Source organism: Petaurus breviceps, unplaced genomic scaffold (genome assembly GCF_028583685.1).
Source record: "Petaurus breviceps papuanus isolate PSGF00001 unplaced genomic scaffold, PetGlider_PUasm1.0 76, whole genome shotgun sequence".
Taxonomy (NCBI): Eukaryota; Metazoa; Chordata; class Mammalia; order Diprotodontia; family Petauridae; genus Petaurus; species Petaurus breviceps.
The window spans coordinates 60,951,393-60,972,273 of record NW_027186473.1 but is presented as its reverse complement, the minus strand read 5'-3'; positions in this window follow the sequence as shown (position 1 = coordinate 60,972,273).

The window sequence follows — 20,881 nt, the reverse complement described above, 5'->3', positions numbered from 1 at the left end:
GGACTGGTTAGATCAGTTCACAAATTGATGAACAATGCATTAATGTCTCTGTTTTCTTCCATCTTCTCCAGTAGTGATAATTTTCCTTTTCTATAATATTAGCCAATCTGATAAGTGTGCAGTGTTTCCTCAGAGTTGTTTTAATTTGTATTTCTCTAATCAATAGTGATTTAGAGCATTTTTGTGTGATTATAGATAGCTTTAATTTCCTCATCTGAAAACTGCCTGTTCATATTCTTTGGCCATTTATCAATTGAAGAATGACTTGTACTCTTATACATTTGACTCAGTTCTCTATATATTTTAGAAATGAGGCTGTTATCAGAAGCATTGGCAGTAAAATTATTTCCCAGATTTCCACTTTCCTTCTAATCTTGGCTGAATTGGCTTTGTGCAAAAACTTTTTAATTTAATGTAAACAAAATTATTCATTTTCATTTCATACTGTTTTCTATCTGTACTTTGGTCATAAATTCTTCCCTTCTTCATATGTCTGAGAGGTAAACTATTACTTGCTCTCCCAATTTGCTTATGGCATTACCCTTTATGTCTAAATTATGTACCCATTTTGAACTTACCTTGTTATATGATGTAAGATGTTGGTCTGTGCCTATGGTTTCTGCCATGCTATTTTCCCAGCAGTTTTTGTCAAATAGTGAGTTATTATACCAGAAGCCAGATCTTTGGGTCTATCAATGCTAGGTTACCATAGTCATTGACTACTGTATCTTGTGTACCTAACCTATTCCACTCATCCTTTACCTTATTTCTTAGCCAGTACCAAATGGTTTTGATGATTGTCACTTTATAATATACTTTTAGATATAGTATGGTGAGACCACCTTCTTCCCTTTTTTTTACAAATTCTCTTGATATTCTTAATTTTTTTACTCTTCCAGATGAGTTTTCTTTTTAGTTATCTTTTTCTAGTTTTATTAAATAATTTTTGGTAGTTTGATTGGTATTGCACTGAATAAGTAAATTAATTCAGGTAGAATTCTCATTTCAATTATATTAGCTTGGCCTACACATGAGCAATAGATAGTTTTCCAGTTGTTTAGATCTAATTTTATTTGTATGAAAATTTTTTTGTAATTGTGTTCATGTAGTTCCTGGGTTTGCCTTGTTATGTAAGCTCCAAAATACTTTATATTGTCTACAACTATTTTAAATGGAATTTCTCTTTTTATCTCTTGCTGCTGGGTTTTTTTGTCATATAAAAATGCTGATGAGTTATACAGATTTATTTTATATCTTGCAACTTTGCTAAAGTTGTTAATTATTTCAAGTATTTTTGTAGTTTATTCTCTAGGATTCTGTAAGTATATCATCATATCATCTGCAAAGAGTTATAGTTTTGTTTCCTCATTGACCATTCTATTTCTTCAATTTCTTTTTCTTCTCATATTGCTAAAGTGAATATTTCTAGTACAGTATTGAATAATAGTTGCAATAATAACATCCTTGTTTTACCCCTGATCTTATTGGGAATATGTCTAATTTATCCTCATTACATATAATGCTTGATGATTGTTTTAAATAAACACTGCTTATCATTTTAAGGAAAACTCCATTTATTCCTATGCTCTCTGGTGTTTTTAATAGGAATGGGTTTTATATGTTGTCAAAAACTTTTTCTGCATCTATTGAGATAATCATATGATTTCTGGTATTTTTGTTGTTACTAGGATCAATTATGCTGATATTTTTCCTGATATTGAGCAAACCCTACATTCCTGTTATAAATCTCATCTGATCATAAATCCTTGTAACAAGCTGCTGTAATCACTTTGCTAATATTTTATTGAAAATTTTTACATCAATATTCATTAGGAAAATTGATTTATGATTTTCTTTTTGTTTTGGTATCAGCACCATATTTATGTCACAAAAAGAATTTGGTAGAAATCCACCCATTTTTCCAAATAGTTTATATAGTATTGTAATTAATTTTTTTTTAATGCACGATAGATTTCACTTGTAAGTCCATTTGGCCCTGGAGATTTTTTCTTAGGGAGTTCATTGATGTTTTGTTTTCCATCTCTTTTTCTGAAATGGGGCTATGTAAGGATTTTATTTCCTCTCCTATTAATCTGAGCAATTTGTATTTTCACAAACATTTATGCATTTCACTTAGATTATCAAATTTATAGGCATACAATTGGGCAAAATAGCTGCTAATTATTGTTTTAATTTTCTCTTCTCTTTGGTGGCAAATTCACCCTTTTAATTTTTGATACTGGTAATTTAATTTTCTTTTTTTAAAATCAAATTAACCAAAGCTTTATCTATTTTGTTGGGTTTTCCATAAAACCAGCTCTTAGTTTTATTTATTAGTTTTATTTCTTTCAATTTTATTAATCTCTTCTTTGATTTTCAGAATTTCTAATTTAGAATTTAATTATGGAGGGGGGTGGTTTGTTCTTTTTCTAGCTTTTTTTTTAGTTGCATACCCAATTCATCAATCTCCTCTTTCTCTGTTTTATTTATGTAAGCATTTAAAGATATAAAAATGCCCCCTAAGAACTGCTTTGGCTGCATTACATAAGTTTTGATATGTTGTATCATTAATGTCATTTCCTTGGATGAAGTTATTGATTGTTACTATGATTTGTTGTTTGACCCACTCATTCTTTAAAATTAGATAATTTAGTTTCCAATTAGTTTGATCTTATCTTTCCATGGCCCTTTCTGGCATGTCATTTTTATTGGATCGTGATCTGAAAAGGATGCATTTAATATTTCTGCCATTCTGCGTTTGATTTTATGGATTTTATGCCCTAGTACATGGATTTTTTTTTTGTAGGTTCCATGTACCACTAGAAAAGGTATATACCTTTCTATCCCCATACAATTTTCTCCAGAGGTCTATCATATATAACTTTTCTAAAATTCTGTTCACCTCCTTAACTTCTTTCTTGTTTATTTTTGTGGTGAGATTTATCTAGTTCCAAGAAGGAGAGGTTGAGGTCCCCCAATAGTATAGTTCCTGTAACTCACTTAACTTCTCCTCTTAGAATTTGGATGCTATACTGCTTGGTGCAAATATGTTTAGTATTCTTATTACTTCATTGACTATGATACTTTTTGGCAATATGTAGTTTCTTTCCTTATCTCTTTTAGTTGCTTTTGCTTTATCTGAAATCAGGAATGCAACACATTGCTACCCATACCTTTGTTTTGCTTCAGCTGAAGCATAGTGCATTCTGCTCCAGTCTGTGTTTATCTCTCTGCTTCAAATGTGTTTCTTGTAAACAACATATTGTAGGATTCTGGTTTTTAATCCACTCTGATATCTTCTTCTGTTTTATGGGAAAGTTCATCCCACTCATATTCACAGTTATGATTACTATGTCTTTCCCTCCATCCTGTGTATTTATGCTTTTCTCTCTCCTTTGACTCTGTCCTTCCTCACTAAATTTTTGTTTCTGACCACCACGCCCCTCAATCTACCCTCCCTTCTCTCATCTTCCCCTTTTCTTTACCCTTCCCCCAAATTTCTGCCCTCCATTCTGCCTTCCCTTTATCAGGGCCACCATTTTCTTTTTTCTTTTCCTTTCTCTCCTTCTTCCCTATAGGATAAAATGAATTTCTATACCCAATTGAGTCTGTATGTTATTCCCTTTTTGAGTCAAATCAAATGAGAGTAAAGTTCAAACAATGCTCACCTCCTCCCTTTTTTCCCTTTATTTAATAGGTCTTTTGAGCCTCTTCATGTGATTTAATTTCCAGTACAATCCTTTTTTTATCCCTTAATTTTTTTGCATCATGACATCAAAGACAACTTATACCCATACCCTCTGTCTATGACCACTCCTTGTGAATGCCCTAATAGAGATATAGTCCTCAAGAGTTACAAGTATCAACTTTCTATGCAGGGAAAATGGTTTAAACCTTACTGAAATCTTTCCTGCTTATTTTTTTAATGCTTTTCTTGGGTCTTGTATTTGATGATCAAATTTTATGTTGAGCTCTGGTCTTTTCATTGGGAAAGTTTAAAAGTCCCCTATTTCACTGAATGTCCATCTTTTTCCCTGAAAGCTTATGCTCAGTTTTGCTGGGTAATTGATTATCACAAGCTTTTTTGCCTTCTGGAATATCATATTCCATGCCCTCCAATCCTTTTAATATAGAAGCTGCTAATTACTATGTAATCCTGTGACTCCTTGATTTTTGAATTGTTTTTTTTTCCTTGTGGCTGCTTGCAGTGTTTTCTCTTTGACCAGCTAATTTTGGAATTTGACTACAATATTCCTTGGAGTTCTCATTTTGGGATCTCTTTGAGGAGGTAATTGTGATGTCTTTCAATGACTCTTTTACCCTCTGGTTCTAGGATATCAGGGTAGTTCCTTGATAATTTCTTGAAAGACGCCGTCCAGGCTCCTTTTTTGTTCATGACCTTCAGGTAGTCAAATAATTCTCAAATTTTGTCTTTTGGATCTATTTTCCAGGTCAGTTGTTTTTGTTTGTTTGTTTGTTTTGCATTTTCTTCTATTTTTTATTCTTTTGATTTTGTTCAACTGATTCTTAATGTCTCCAAGTTTTTAGCTTCCATTTGACCAATTCTAATTTTTAAGGAATTGTTTTCTGCAGTGAGCTTTTGTATCTCCTTTTACATTTGCCCAATTCTACTTTTTTAAAGCAATTTTGGTTAAGTAACTTGCTCAAGGTTACACAGCTAGTTATTTTGTGTGGGTGCTAAGTATCTGAGGTCAGAACCAATCCCGGGTCTCCCAACTCTGGGACTGGTGCTCTTACTCACTGCATCACCTGTCCACTTCAAATTCTACTTTTAAAAGAGTTGTTTTCTTCAGTGCATTTTTTTCCATTTGGTCACTTCTATTTTTTAAGGAGTTGTTTTCATCTGTCAGTTTTTATGCTTCCTTTGCCAAGCTGTTAACTCTTTTTTCTTAATTCTCTTGCATAGCTCTCATTTATTTTTCCAATTTTTCTTCTACCTCTCTTGGTTTTTAAGATCCCTTTTGAGCTCTTCCAAGAGGATTTGGGGGCTTAAGACCAATTCATATTTTTAGGCTTCACATGTAGGCATTTTGACATTGTCCTCTTCTGAGTTTGTGTTTTGATCTTCCTTGTTGCCATAGTAGTTTTCTATGGTCAAGGCTATTTTCTTGTTTCTTACTCGTTACTCTAATACACCCCAAGGATTTTTCTTTCATTAAAAGCATACTACTATTCTTACTCACTAACAAAAACTTAAAAACATTTAGAGATTGTGTCTCTTTCTCACTGTATTCCTAAATTTATTTCTTGAATGTTCCCTGTCTCTGAGAATTCCCCCTATTTCCCTTTCTCAGTTCCAAGTGATTCATAATTCAAATTTTATCCAAGATAAAAGAAAATACATTCTAATAGGGAATGTAAAATTTAATCATATAAATGTTCACTTGATTCTCTGAAAACTTGTACTGAAAATCCAAGGCTCAAGAGGAGACATATACTCTCTTGCAAATATAAATCTAATTTAACAAATATTTACACTCATTTCATATAGGGGAATAATTTGTATACATTTCTTGGATTAAATTAAAGAAAAAAATTAAACTATTTTATGTAGAAGATTTTAAACAAATTCATAGAACACACTTAAACTGAATTACTTTTGATGTCTACTGGGAGATGAGAAAAAGGCTTGTATGTGATTTTAAAAATACATTTCAAACACTATGAAAAAGACCTCTCAGTCAGCCAGATTGTGAGAACAAAATGGAATTAATGCAAAATAGGCTCAATGCCTATCTTATTTCTTTATTATAGTTGTTTAAAATGTATTAATGAATTTTCTTGTCCATGGATTAGAGACTGGATTTAGTATATGCTAAGAGTAAAAAAACAAACAAACAAAAAAAGTTCCTTGACTGCAGAGAATGTGAGTAATATGAACATGGAGTTAAAAGGGACCTCAGAGGCCATCTATGGAAAATCATTTTACAAATGAGTAAACTGGGGGCAGCTAGGAGGTACAGTTGATAGAGGACTGGCCCTGGAGTCAGGAGAAACAGAGTTCAAATCCAGCCTCAGACACTTCTTAGCTCTCTAACTCTGGGCAAGTCACTTAACCCAGATTGCCTCCAAAAAATATTAGGATTAAAGAAATGAGTAAACTGAGCACTAGGGAAGTTAAATGACTTATGCAAATCAAGTATGCCAAAACATTTAAAGACAAGAGAGGTAAGATGTGAACCCAGGTTCTTAGACATCAAAATCAGTATTATTTTTTGGCTTGGCCCACATTTTCTCCAGATGCCCATACATGCGCAACATTGACTAAAAGTCTGGGGTTCACTGAGCACACAGTTAGTTCCCAGCAAAAATAAGTCCATTTCTAATATACCCCAAGGATTTTTCTTTCATTAAAAGCATACTGCTATTCTTACTCTCCATCAAAAACTTAAAAACATTTAGAGATTGTGTCTCTTTCTCACTGTATTCCTAAATTTTTTTCTTCATTGTTCCCTATCTCTGAGAATTTCCCCTCTGTCTCTTTCTCAGTTCCAATCTAACAATGGTGTAGATTTAGCAGAGTTTCAGGGGATTAGTGCATAAGGTTCTGGGCTTTGAGTCAGAAAGACCTGTATTCAAATCAAATCCCACCGCTCACATTTAAAAGTTGCCTGATCCTGTCTAGGTAAGTCTTTTAACCTAAATGTACTTCAAGCAAATCATTAGAACATGGTGGATTGAATATGGTCTGGGAGTGAGAGGACCTAGGTTCAAATCACATATTTAATGCTTACTCCTTTTGGTTTCTTTATACAAGTCTCTCAGCCTCAGTTTCTTTGTTGGTGGATGAACTAGATGGTCTTTGAGACCCCTTTCATCTCTAGACCTATGAACCTAAACAATAGAAACATAGACATTGCAATCTGTATTAGTAAAGAGTGATTATAGAATGAGAATTCTCCCCACCAAGGAAATCACAGGTCTTCTATGTATTTATGTTTAATTATTTGGCAATTCCATCTTGAAGAAGGATCTCTGACCTCAATGGGTCTTGCCATGTCTTAGCCTGCATTTTTAGAACAGTGAGAGACTCCAATAAAGTCTAAAAATATTCATGGGAAATACTGGGGTAGAATAAAGAGGAAGAGAAAGTTTTCTACCCAAAGAGTGCCACAAACTAGAAAGGAGAATTTTCTGGAAAGTAGTTCTCAAATGATGGTCTCCTTGGGAGTTCATGAAGTTAAATATGTTTTTCATAATAATACTAAAATGTTATTTACATATTAAAATAATCCTCCTTCTTCCAACAACATATGTGTGACACCAAATTTTATTCATGTAATTCAACCAATACAGCAGATGGCAACAGATTGTTTGTTTGTTTGTTTGTTTGTTTGCCTTTTGCAGGGCAATTGGGGTTAAGTAACTTGCCCAAGGTTACACGGCTAGTGTGTGTGTGTGTGTGTGTGTGTGTGTGTGTGTGTGTTAAGTGTCTAAGGCGGGAAGTGAAGTCCGGTCCTCCTGACTCTGGGGCCGGTGCTTCACTCACTGCACCACCCAGCTACCCTGATGGCAACAGATTGAATGTAGAAGTAGATATGAGAATGCACCTTTCTTCTATTAAGCCAGACATTAAAAAAGTTGCAAAAATATCTAAAACAATGCCCTCTTCTCACTAATTTTTTTAAAATAAAGGGTTTTTTAATAAAAACATTTTGTTACCATGCAATGAGCTCATCATTGTTTTAAGTGAATTAATAAATATTTTAAAATTTGATCAGTTTTGATTTCTAATATGACAAATATTGATAAATACAGCATTCATAAACAAAAGTTCTTTGTGGTCCTTAATAATTTTTAAGAGTATAAATATGTCCTGAGATGAAAAAAAAATTGAGTGCTGCTCTTCTAGGATGTAGATGGAATTATTAGAGCAAATTTGTAGATTTCTCTTTTTACCCTTGTAGGATTCTGATTCAACAGTAAAAATTTAAAATGTGGAGCAAGGCAGCAAGGGGAACAAGAATTTTAATGTCTACAAAATAGTTTCCCTTAATCCATTGCATTTATTAATATATTATGCAAATTAGTCTTTTGAAAATTTAGACTAAGAAGGGAGCTAAGTACTTTTTCCCCAGAGATGGAAACTCTTAAATCTCAGATAAAATGGTTTACATAATTCTTGCTAAATGCTGCCTCTCCTTGAACTTTGGAATTGCATATTACCAGCCCTCAGCAATCCAGATTAATGTTCTCCCTTCTGCCTATATACTTGCATTCCAAGTATTACATTAAATAGATTATCTAAGAATTTATTCTTCCACTAATTTATGTTTGATTAGTTGTTTAAAGTAATACTCTTTACCAAGGCTAACCCCTTGTAATGGCAAGCAAACAAGTACTTAGCACCTTGTTTCAGTTGAGCCTTGCTGTGATTTTTAAGAAACAGAATTTGTGAAACCCACAGTGGGAGGGATTTGCCAAAGACAGGAACAGTAAGGAAGTAAGAGGTGGGTGGAACAGGGAGGAGCTAATGACCATATAAAAGCAAAAGCACAATCTGGGAGAGAGCAGAACTGAGAAGGGAACTTCTTTGAATGCGGGCACTCTGTTTGACTGTTCTGTCTGTGTTGATTTGTATTTGTAATACTTTGTATAGAAGCCCTGGGACCTTAATGGAAGGCCTGAAAGAGGATTTTCTTGTTGTCTGTTTACAGAAGTCCTGGAGGAGGGTTTCAGAGGTCCTGGCACTATACTGATGATTTGTGTTGAGTTCTCAGACCTTGTTTGTGTGGGTCTGTGTTGAGTTTTCAGACCTTGTTGGTGGGTCTGTGTTGATTTCTCAGACAGATAATGAATTGATGATGGTGCCGATAATGTGAATGAATGTTGTTTTAGCTTTGTTAAGCTTTGTCTTCCCAGAAAAATAAACTGCAAAGGACTTGAGGTGGATTGGACACTGTGAGCTTCAATATGGAATGGAGCTGGATGAGGAACTGCATAAGGAGGTGGACGAGTTGCTGAGAGCTCCCTGCCTTTGAATCCAAGTGACAATTGGGTAGATTCAGGCAAGAGTTAGACCCATGGAAGAGGAACCATGGAATTTGGGAGCCAGTCTAAAGCCAAAATGAAAAAACCTCTCCTTGGGTACTTAGTACTAACTGAAAAGATCATGATTTACTGTGGCTGAGGGGTGGGAGAAATTTATACTTTGTACCTTGTACCCCTTAAGGATGGTTGAGTTAAGAATAATTGGAAACTAATCTCCAATCAAGGAGGATGAAGAGTTTTTGACTGAGAGATTAAGACAATGTGACCTACGGGTGGGAAAACTTTTACCTTTGTACTTTGTGTCCCTTACTGAGGATTGCTCCTTAGGATGATTGAGTTAATGACTTACTAAATGACATCTTTTGTTTAAAACTATGTGGCCACTTTAGTGATAAGTTGTTATTTTATATCATTGTGAATGCTGTACTTTGGTTTCTGTGAATGTTTTGCTTTAGTTACTGCTGAATAAGTAGAGAGTTCACCATACTATGTGATCAGAATCTTAAACTTTTCACAGTAGCAGTCCTCTGGAGAGCTGCTCGTGCTTGACTTCACACCCCTCTTGTTCAAGCAATCCCATTCTACCCCCATCTCCTTCAATAGATTGTGCTCTCTGACAGTGCCACTCTTTCATTTATTTTCAATCTCTTCCTGTCTGATGGCTCATATTTTACCACTTACAACATTCCCATATCTCCCCTATCCTCAGAAAACAAAACAAAGCAAAAAACAAACCTCACTTGCTCCTTCCATCCCAGCTACCATCCTGTATCTCTTCTGTGCTTTATAGTTAAACTTGAAAAGGCCATCTATAATAGTTACCTCCACTTTCTTTCCTTTCACTCTCTTATTTTTGTTGTTTAGTTGCATTCAACTCGTTGTACCCCTTTTGGGGTTTTCTTTTCAAAGATACTAGAGTGGCTTGCCATTTCCTTTTCTGGCTCATTTTGCAGACAAGAAAACTGAGATAAGAGGGTAAAATGACTTACCCAGGCTTACACTAGTACATGTCTGAAGCTAGATTTGAACTCAACAACATAAATCTTTTTGACTCCAGTCCTGGTGTTCTATCTACTATGCCACCTAGCTGCCCTGCACTTTCTTATTAACACCTTGTAATCCAACTTCCAATCTTATCCATCGAAACTGATCTCTCCAAAGTTGCTAATGATCTCTTAGTTGCCAATCCCAATGACCTTTTCTCAATCTTCATTTTCCTTGACCTCTCTGCTGTCTTTGACACTATTGATCACTCTCTCCTCCTTGAGATTCCCTTCTCTCTAGCTTTTCAAGACACCACTCTTTTCCTTGTTTACCTCCTACCTAGCAGACATCACCTTCTGGGTCTCTTTTACTGGATCTTCCTCCAGATCATGCCCTCTAACTGTAAGTGTTCCTATGGGTTCTTTCCTGGACTTTCTCCTCTCCTTCTATACTATTTAACTTGGTTATTTTATCAGATCCCATGTACTTAATTACCATAACTATGCTGATTATTCTCAAATGTAACCTGCTGCAAATTTTCTGCTGATCTTCAGTCTTCCATCTTCAACTTGTTTTCAGACATCTCAAAGTGGATGTCCAACAGACATCTTAAACTGAATATGTACAAAACAGAACTCATTATCTCTCCCCCTAAAACCTTCTTATCTCTTACTGTAGAGGGCAACACCATCCTTTCAATCCCTCAGACTCAAAACCCGGGATTTATCCTGGATTCCTCACTATCTCTAACCCCCACCCAATCCAATATGTTCCTGCTGATTTTACCTTTGAAACATTTCTTGATTATACCCCCTTCTTTCCTCTGATATTGACACCAGTCCATTGCAGAACCCTCATCCCCTCATGCCTGGATTATTGCAATAGCTTATTAGTGGGTCTATCTGCTTCAAGTCTCTTCCCATTTCATTCTCCATTCAGCCATTAAAGTGATTTTCCTAAAGGATAGGTCTGATCATGTCACATACAAACACCATCCCCCAGCTTCTGCCTCAAACTTCAGGGGCTTCCTATTGTTTCTAAGACCAAATACAAAATATGCTGTTTGGCATTCAAAGACCTTCATAATCTAGCCCCTCCTACCTTTCCAGTCTTCTTATACCTTACTCCCAGAGAGGTACTATCTGATCTAGTGACACTGGCCTCCTGGTTATTCCACAAACAAAACACCATCTCCTGGCCCCAGAAATTTTCTCTAGCTGTCCCTCACACCTGGAATTTTGTCCTTCCTCCCCTCTGCCTACTGACCTCCATGGCTTCCTTTAAGTCACTACGAATATTCCACCTTCTGCTAGAAGCCTTCCTTACCTCCTCTTAATGTCAATTCCTTCCTTCTGTTGATTATTTTATATTTATTCTGTATATAGCTTGTTTTGTAGATATTTGTTTATGTGTTATTTCCTCCATTAAACTGTAATCTCCTTGATGGTAGGGACTTTCTTAAACTTCTTTTTGTATCCCCAGTGCTTAGCACTCTCCCTGACACATAGTAGGTACTTAATAAATGTTTATAGATTTATTTCTTTCTAAAGAAATATTACATAATCACTATACTGTAAAAGTGCTTGATTAGTTAAAAGTAGCAATTAAAATTAAATTGAGTACTAATCTGTAGTTAACTACTGTGGAATAGGAATGAAGGAAGGAAAGAAGGAAGAAAAGAAAGGATGGACACAGGGAAGAAAGAAGGAAAGGACAGAAGAAGAAAGCATTTGGGCATTTATTAAATGCCTACTATGTGTCAGAGACTATACTAAGCTCTTTACAAATAACATTGCATTTGTTCCCTACAACACTATGAGACAGGTACTTCCTAGAAATAGTAGAAAGATCATTGGTCTTGCTTTCATAAAGTGTGGGTACAACTGATTCCAGTACTTTCTACCTATGTGATACTGTAAAATTAATTTAATACATTTAAGCCTCTGTTGCCTCAACTTTAAAATGGGGACAATACTAATTGGGCTATCTACCTCACAGTATGGTTTTGACAAAAGCACTTGGAAACTTTGAAGCACTATAGAGACATGAGCTATTGTTTTCATTTTGAAACATGTTATCTTTTCATTTTTACATCACGTCTATTTCCAAATATAGTGCTCTCTCCACCTCTACCCTGTATCAGCAAGCACCCCAAGTGTCCTCAGGGTTTGCTGCCAACACCGGTTCTTGGATCTGCTTTGATAAAGGAAAGCAACTCAAAATGGGTTAACAAGCTTACTTTAATCAGTCAAATATGAATCATTTACCTAGTTCAGGGGAAAAAGGTCAGCACCCCGAACTTCAGAATACACAGACAGAATTATCAAGACAGAAACAGATCAAGTAGACAGCTTTCCAAACTGTCCAACCATTACATCCATACCAAATCAACATCTGGGTTTCAACATCTGGGTTTTTCAAAGCTGGGAGGCTCTGGACAATGGCTTCCCAGAATCCAGATCAAATCACAGAACACTTCTCAAAGTGAGCCCCCAAAACAAAGCTATACATCAGGGCTTATATAGCCTTCTCCTGGCTCAGAGAATGTAACAACCTTTTGGACCCACTGGCCAATCAAAAAGTATCAGCTGAAAAACAAGCCTCCCACCCCAGGCTCCAGGTGCACTTTAGCCTAGGAGCAGGGAAGATCTTTAAATTTGCATTTCCATTACATACCCAGAGAGCCATCCCCTATAAGAATGAAAGGGTAAAGAAGAGAGAAGAAATAAACACAGAGAGTTCAACAAAACTAACCAACCCATAGATCAAGGTGATAGTCTATAAAGTTAAAGACTTATTTCCCTACCACTTCAAAGAAAAGAATGAGTACCTTTTTTCTCATCTCTACTTTGGGGCCAAGCTTGATCATAAAATTAAGATAGTGGTTTTGGACTTCTTTTTAAATGGCTGTTATTGCTGTTCTTTCCATTAACATTGTTATAGTTATTTTGTATATTATTTTCTTGGGTATACTTAGCTTACTCTCCTTCAGTTAACATATGTCTTCACATGCATCTTCTGTACCTTTCATATTCATAATTTCTTATGGAACAATAGTAATTTCTTTACATTAATGTACTGTATGCTGTTTAGCCACTCCCCAATTACTAGGCATCTATTTTATTTCCAATTCTTTGCTACTACAAAAGAGTTACATGTATGCATTTGTATATGTGTCTGTGTGTGTCCAGTCTTTCTAACTATAAATTCCTTAGTATACAGGACTAGGAGTGCAATCTATGGGTCAAGTAGGGTGAGCTATTATCATTGACAATAATATTTTTTTTCTTATTTTCATTTTATTTATTTTTAGTTTTCAACATTCATTTCCACAAGATTTTGAATTATAAATTTTTGTCCCCATCTTTCCCCTACTCACCACCCCAAAATAGCTAGCCTACTGAATACCCCTTTCCCCAATCTGTTCTCTCTTATATCATCCCCCACCCTCCCCCTAACTTTCTATTTTTCAAATCCTTTATTAACTTCTGATTTAGATCATTCATTTCTGCCAGATTTTGAGTTACAAATTTTCTCCCCGTTTTTCCCCTACCCACCACCCCAAAATAGCAGTCCCACAGAATATCCTCTCCTCCAATCTGCTCTCTCCCATATTTTCTCCCATACCCCTTTCAACTTTTACAGTGGATTTCTATGCCCCAGTGCCTGTATATCTTATTTCCCAATTACATGTAAAATAGTATTAATTATATATATATATATTTGATTTTAAAACTTTGAATTCCAGATTCATTCCCTTACTCCCTTGTCACCCACCCTTACTGGGAAGATAAGCAGTTCAGTATAGGTTGTACATGTGTGGCTAATGCAAAACAATAACATAGTAGATATACTGTAAAAGACTGACTGTATTTCCCTCCCTCCTATCCGACCTCCCACTTGTTTATTCTCTACTTTGATCCTGTCCCTTTTAAAAAGTGGGTGCTTCCAAATTCCCTCCCCCCCCAGCTTGCCCTTCCTTCCATCATCCCCTCTGTCATCCCCTTCCCCCCTACTCTCCTGGAGGGTGAGATATCCTATTTAGTGTGTATTTCATCCCCTCCTCAAGCCAAATTCAATGGGAATAAGGTTGACCCATTCCCTTTTGCCTTCCTATTCTTCCCCTCATTGTAACCATATTCCCTTGTCTCTTCTATATGAGACAGTTTACCCCATTCTGTTTCTCCCCATTTCCTCTCATTATATTCCTCTCTCATCTCTTAATTTCACCTTTTAAGTATCATCACTTCCTGTTAAATTGGTCCTGTGCCCTCTATCTGTGTATACCTGTACACATATATACACACATTAACATATGTATTTATATGCCCATATACCTTCATATATAGACATATGTGTGTATATATGTATGAATACATATATATGTATATACACACATATTTCTATTCCCTTCAACTACTGAGAAAAGTTTCATAAGTTACAATTATTGTTCTTCCATGTAGCAATGTTAATAGTTCAACTTTGGTAAGTTCCTTATGATTTCTTTTCCCTGTTTACCTTCTTATGCTCCTCTTGCTTCTTGTATCTGAATGTCAAATTTTCTATTCAACTCTGGTTTTTTTCAGTAAGAATGCTTGAAAGTCCTCTATTCCACTGAATGACCATATATTTCCCCTGAAAAATGATACTCAGTTTTGCTGGGTAGGTGATTCTTGGTTTTAATCCCAGCTCCTTTGTCCTCCTGAATATCATATTCCAAGCCCTTCAATCCCTCAGTGTAGAAGCTGCCAGATCCTTGGTTATCCTGATTGTTTCTACAGTATTCAAATTGTTTCTTCCTGGCTGCTTATAATATTCTCTCCTTAATCTGAGTATTCTGGCACCTATCTATAATATTCCTAGGAGTTTTCTTTTTGGGATGTTTTTCAGGAGGTGATCAGTGGATTCTCTCAACCTCTATTTTGCCCTCTGGTTCTAAAACATCAGGGCAGTTTTCTTTGAGAACTTCCTGGAGGATGATTTCTAGGTTCATAATTTGATCATGGCTTTCAGGTAGTCCAATAATTTTTAAATTATCTCTCCTGGATCTTTTTTCAGGTCAGTGGTTTTTTCCATGAGATATTTCACATTGCCTTCTATTCTTTCATTTGTTTGGATCTGTTTAACAGCATTTTGATTTCTCATAAAGTCATTAGCTTCCATTTGCTCCAATCTAATTCTGAATCAATGATTCTCCTCATTGAGCTTTAGAGATTCTTTTTCCATTTGGCAAATTTGGCTTTTTAAGTCATTCTTCTCCTCATTGCCTTTTTGAGCCTCTTTTGCCATTTGAGTTATTCTATTTTTTAAGGTTTGATTTTCCTCAGTCAGGCTGTTGACACTCATTTTGTAATTTTCTTGCATTGTTCTCATTTCTCTCCCCAATTTTTCCTCCAATTCTCTTATCTGTTTCTTAAGGTCCTCTATGGCCTGTAACCAGCTCATATTATCCTTTGAAGCTTTTGGTGCAGGAGTTCTAACTTCACTGTCTTCCTCCTGTTCCATGCTTTGCTCCTTTTTGTCCCCAAAATAGGAGTCTAATGTTGGAATTTTCTGTCTGCTTTGTTTCCTTTGCCTGGTCATGTTGCCTCTCAGTCACTTGACCCCTGGGCTTTTTGCCACAGTAGGACTCTGCCACCAGACAGGGGAGATTTCATCACATTCGCTGGGGTTTTCTCAGCTGCTGGAGTTATTAGATGGGTGCCCTCACTGAGGTCTCCACATGCTCTGGCGAGCAGGACACACAACTCAGGACCCTACCCTAGACTGCAATGGAGATCCAAGCAGGTTAAAGCAAGAGTGATTAACCCCCAGACTGGTGCTTGGTCCCCCTACACTCTGCAGGCCAGGAGCTGAAGCTGCCATGTGGCACTGGCTGACTGTGCCAACATCTCAGTGGCTTCTTGCCCTGGGTCAAAAGCTATGCACTCCCACTTACTGGGTCCCAAAGTCCAGACTGCACTGACCTCTCACTTTGTCTTTTGCATCTATGTGTTGATAAATCTGGGAACAGCCACAGCTGCTGCTGATCTGGAATCCCTCAGGCTAGCTGGTCAGGCCTGCCCTAGGGCTGGACTTGGCTCCCAGACTGTTGTGCTGGCCGATTCCTGCCGGCCTGCTGGGCTGTCCTCAGTGGGAGGTTGGCTTCTTTGTGTCATTTTTAGGTTCTGCAGCTCCAAAGCTTGTTTAGAGTCCCCTTTTTACATTGATTGGGGAAGGTGGAAGCTGGAGCAGAGGGGAGGTCCTGCTTCTACTATGCCATCTTTATTCCGCCCCCCATTAACAATAATATTATTGTGAAATATTATTAATCTTAAGAAATGCTACCTGTGCATGAACTCTAGCCAAAACTCTAAAAAAATTGTCTTAATTATGCCTAGACAACACATTATTTGAGGAGAACCTTTAAGGTAGCATTGTGCTCTTCTAATTAAATGCTTTTTTAATAATTAACAAAAGATATTACATTCTCTGTATCTTTCAGTCCTTTGAATCCTGATATGGATATATTCATTATGGGATATAACTTTCAAGAGCTTCTCTTCTAGTTTGCCAAAGACCCCTTAAATGTGAGTGCAGATTTTTTTCATAAAAGTCATTAAAAAGGGGGGAAATGAATATTTGGTCAATAGGTATTAATGTTCTCTCTACTGCTTTCTTTTTTCTTTTTGTTAATAATACAACAAGACTTTTTTCCAACTGGCAATCTTCCTCTCCTTCAGGTTCTTTGAGAATGAATCCTTCAATGCTCTCAGAAATGCATGACCTTTGGTACAGACTTCCTGACTTTGCCATGTATACTTGGTCTAATCCAGATGCTTTATTCATCTTTATTTTTTTCAGATTATTTACACATCTAGAAACATATCTCAGACTAAGAAATTTAAATTCAAATATCATGGTTCCATCATCTTGGATGCTGAAAATAATTCATCATATAACATTTTATAAGTCTCTTCTATCTTTCATCTATTTTCCTCCTTTCCATTTTATCTTGAAATACCCTTAGGATGATTTTTTCTTTGAGTCTCTTACCTGGTCTCTTTATCTACATTTGCTTTTTTCATCTTATCAGGCAATGCAGCTTATAATCTTCCACCATATTTCTTCATAATATTTTATACACAAATTGTGTTAGGGCCAACATTTCCTGATGCAGGTTCACTGACTTCTACCCCCATGCCACCTGATTGGCCTCAATTTCTCTAATTCAGTTTTTGGGCCTGGAGGCCTAAAAGATCCTAGCTGTGGTTTCTCAGATTGGGTGGGTGTCTAAGACCACTTGAGTTGCCATACTCTGATGAGGGTATGCCAAACTCTGGCTGCATAACTTTCCAAATGGAGACTATACATTGCTATGTGCATAGTTGATTACCGTGTCTCTGAAAGGTAGTGTAAAGTTGAACTGTCAAAGAAAAGTAGGGAAACAACATTTAAAGAACTTCTGCGGGGAAAACTTTTGTTTCCTTTTCTGAAAATCAAGGGAGGTAAACTAGATAATCTCTAAGGGATCTTGTGAATTCTATTAATCTTTCTATAACAAAAAATATGCTCTCCTGATAATCACTTGTCAATTTTCCCATTTTCTATACTTGCAGTTTTCATGTATGACCTCAAAAACCCACATGTATTTAATTTTGTTAGGTTATATATTTGTCCAACAATTTTACTTTGTAGTAGACGGTGAGATCCTTTAAGGTAGGGACTGTTTTAATTTTATGTTGATAACTCTAGTGTTTCCAACAGCATCTTTCACAGAATAGGCAGCAAATACTTTTTTTTTAAAGCAATTGGGGTTAAGTAACTTGCTCAAGGTTACATGGCCAGGTGTTTCTGGGTAGGTGCTAAGTGTCTGAGCCCAGATTCAATCCCAGGTCATCCCGACTCTGGGGCTGGTGCTCTTATTCTCTGTGCTACCTGGCCGCCCTGCAAATAATTTTTTTAATTGAATTGGAGAGAAAATGTATGGTGACAACCCTCAGACCAGTAGTATAATGAAATTACATTGTTCTTGTCCTCTTTGCAGGCCCCATGCCTGGCATGAACTTCTGATTCAGGTTATAGATTGGAATATAAGTGGTGGGGATGTGTAGCAAAAGACGAGAGGGAAAAATAAAAGCAGAATATAAAGAGGTAGAAATTATGCTTGTCATGTTCTTTAAGGATGAACATATAAAATTATTTTTAAAAATTAATGAGGTGAAATAATTACACACTTCAAAAAGAATTCTTTGTGCAAAATTATACCAGACAGTCATGCAGTACTGTAAACTGAGGCTAAGATGGATTGTCTGTTTAACTATGATTCAAAGTAAATGAATAGAAATTTTGAGTGTTTTACTATAACTTTAGCAAGCAAGGCTACTAGATGAAGAAAAAGCTTTTGACAAAACACATTTATTCCCATTAAAAATATTCAAAGCATAGGTATAAATGGAGCTTTCCTCAAAATGATAAGAAGCATCTACCTAAAACATCAAGAAGCATTGTTAACGAAGCCTTCCTAATAGGATCAGAGTGAATTATGAGTGCCCATATTCAATATTGTAATAGAAATACTAGCAATAACAACAAACAAGAAAAAAAATTGAAGAAATAAGAATGGGCAATGAGGTAATAAAACTATATCTTTTGCAGATGATATACTTGGAAAATCCTAGAGATTAAAATAAAAAACCAGTTGAAACAATGAACAGTTTTAGCAAAGTAGCAGGATATAAAATAAGCCCATATAAATCATCAGCAGTTATATATATCACCCACAAAAACCTGCAAGAAAAGTCAGTAAGAGATACCCCATTTAAAATAACCATAGATAGCATAAAATACTTGAGAGTATACCTGCCAAGACTAATCGAAAGACTACCTGAACATAATTATAAAACTTTTTTATACATATAAAGTCAGGTTTATACAAATAAAATCAAATAATTGGAGAAATATTAATTGTTTATGGGTGAGCAGAGCTAATATAATAAAAATGACAATTCTACATAAACTAAACTACTTATTTGATTCCATCCCATTCAAATTACAAAAATAAATCATTGAGTTGGAAAAAAAATAATAAAATTTATTTGGAAGAACCATGGGTTGAGAATATAAAAAGAATTAATGAAAAAAAGTAAAATAAGGAGGACTAGCAATGCCAAATCTTAAACTGTATTATAAAGCAATAATTATCAAAAACTATTTGCTACTGGCTAAGAAATAGAAAGGGAGATCAGTGGAAAAGAATAAACATATACTATATAGTAACAAAGGATTGTATTAACCTTGTGTTCAAATTCATTATTTGTTTAAAAAAATACCAGAAAATTGGAAAGCATTTTGGCAAAAACTAGGTATAGACTAATATCTCACACCATTTACTAAGATAAGGTCAAAATGGATATATGACTAAATGGATATATAATGGATATATATCTAAACATGAAGAGAGATGTCATAAGAAAATTAGAAAAACATTGAACATATTACCTATCAGACTTGGGGATAGGAAAAGAATTTGTGAATAAATAAGAGATAGAGGGCATTATGAGTGTAAAATGAATAATTTTGGTTGCATTAAATTTAAAAAGTTGCTATACAAATAAAAGCAATGTAGCCAAAATTAAAAGGAAAGCAGGAAATGAGGGGAAATTTTTTAGACAGTTTCTTGTTTAAGGGTCTCATATCTCCAAGAATATGAGCCATTCTCAGATTGATAAATTGTCAAAAGATATGAATAGGCAGCTTTTGCATGAAGAAATCAAAGTTATATACATATATGGTCATATAAAATGCTCTAAATCATTACTGATTAGGGATATGCAAATTAAAACAACTTTGAGAAATCATCTCACATCTCACATCACACTGACTAAAATAATAGTAGGGGAAAATGACAAATGTTGGAGAGGATGTAAAAAAAATTTAGACATTAATACATGGGATTGTAAACTGATTCAATCATTTTAAAGAATGATCTCGGGGGCGGCTAGGTGGTGCAGTGAATAGAGCACTGGCCCTAGAGTCAGGAGGACCTGAGTTCAAATCTGGCCTCAGATACTTAACACAAAAACTAGCCATGTGACCTTGGGCAAAGCACTTAATCGCAATTGCCCTCCAAAAAGCAAAAAAAGAAAAAAGAATAATCTGGAATTATGCCCAAAGAATTATAAAACTGTGTAAATCCTTTGACTTAGCAATACCACTATTAAGTTTGTTTCCCAAGGTAATCAGGGAAAAAGGAAAAGAATCTGTTTGTTCCAAAAGTTTTATAGCAGCTCTTTTTGTGGTGGCAAAGAACTAGAAATTGAAAGTTGGCTCATCAGTTAGAGAATGGCTAAACAAGTTGTGATATATGATCGCTATGGAATACTATATCCTGTAAAAAATGATGAGCAGGTTGATTTTAGAAAAAAGTAAAACAGAGAAAGATTTGCATGAAATAATGAAGAGTAAAATGAGCAGAACCAAGAGACTGTTGTATATAGTAACAGCAATATTGTTTGAAGGATAGTGAATACTAAGCTATTCTGCGTATTATAAATATTCAAATCAACTACAAAGGACCTATGATGGAAGATGCTATCCACTTCCACAGAAAGAATTCATAAATAGAGATATGCACAATATGGTTTTGAACATACACACATTTCTTCTCTACTGCAGGATGGGGAAGGAAGGAGGGCTAGAGTTTCAAACTTAAAATGACAAAAAAATTATTTTAATTTAACTTAAATAAAGCAAGCAAGGCTGTATCAAGATGGAAGGAGAGAGGCTAAGAAGCAAATCAGCTGTCCTGTTAATTCAGTTCTCAAGAGTGTTATTAACTAAAAATTTTTTAAAAGACAAAAAACATTTGAGTGCCAATTTTGACCTGATTTATCCATATCGTTTG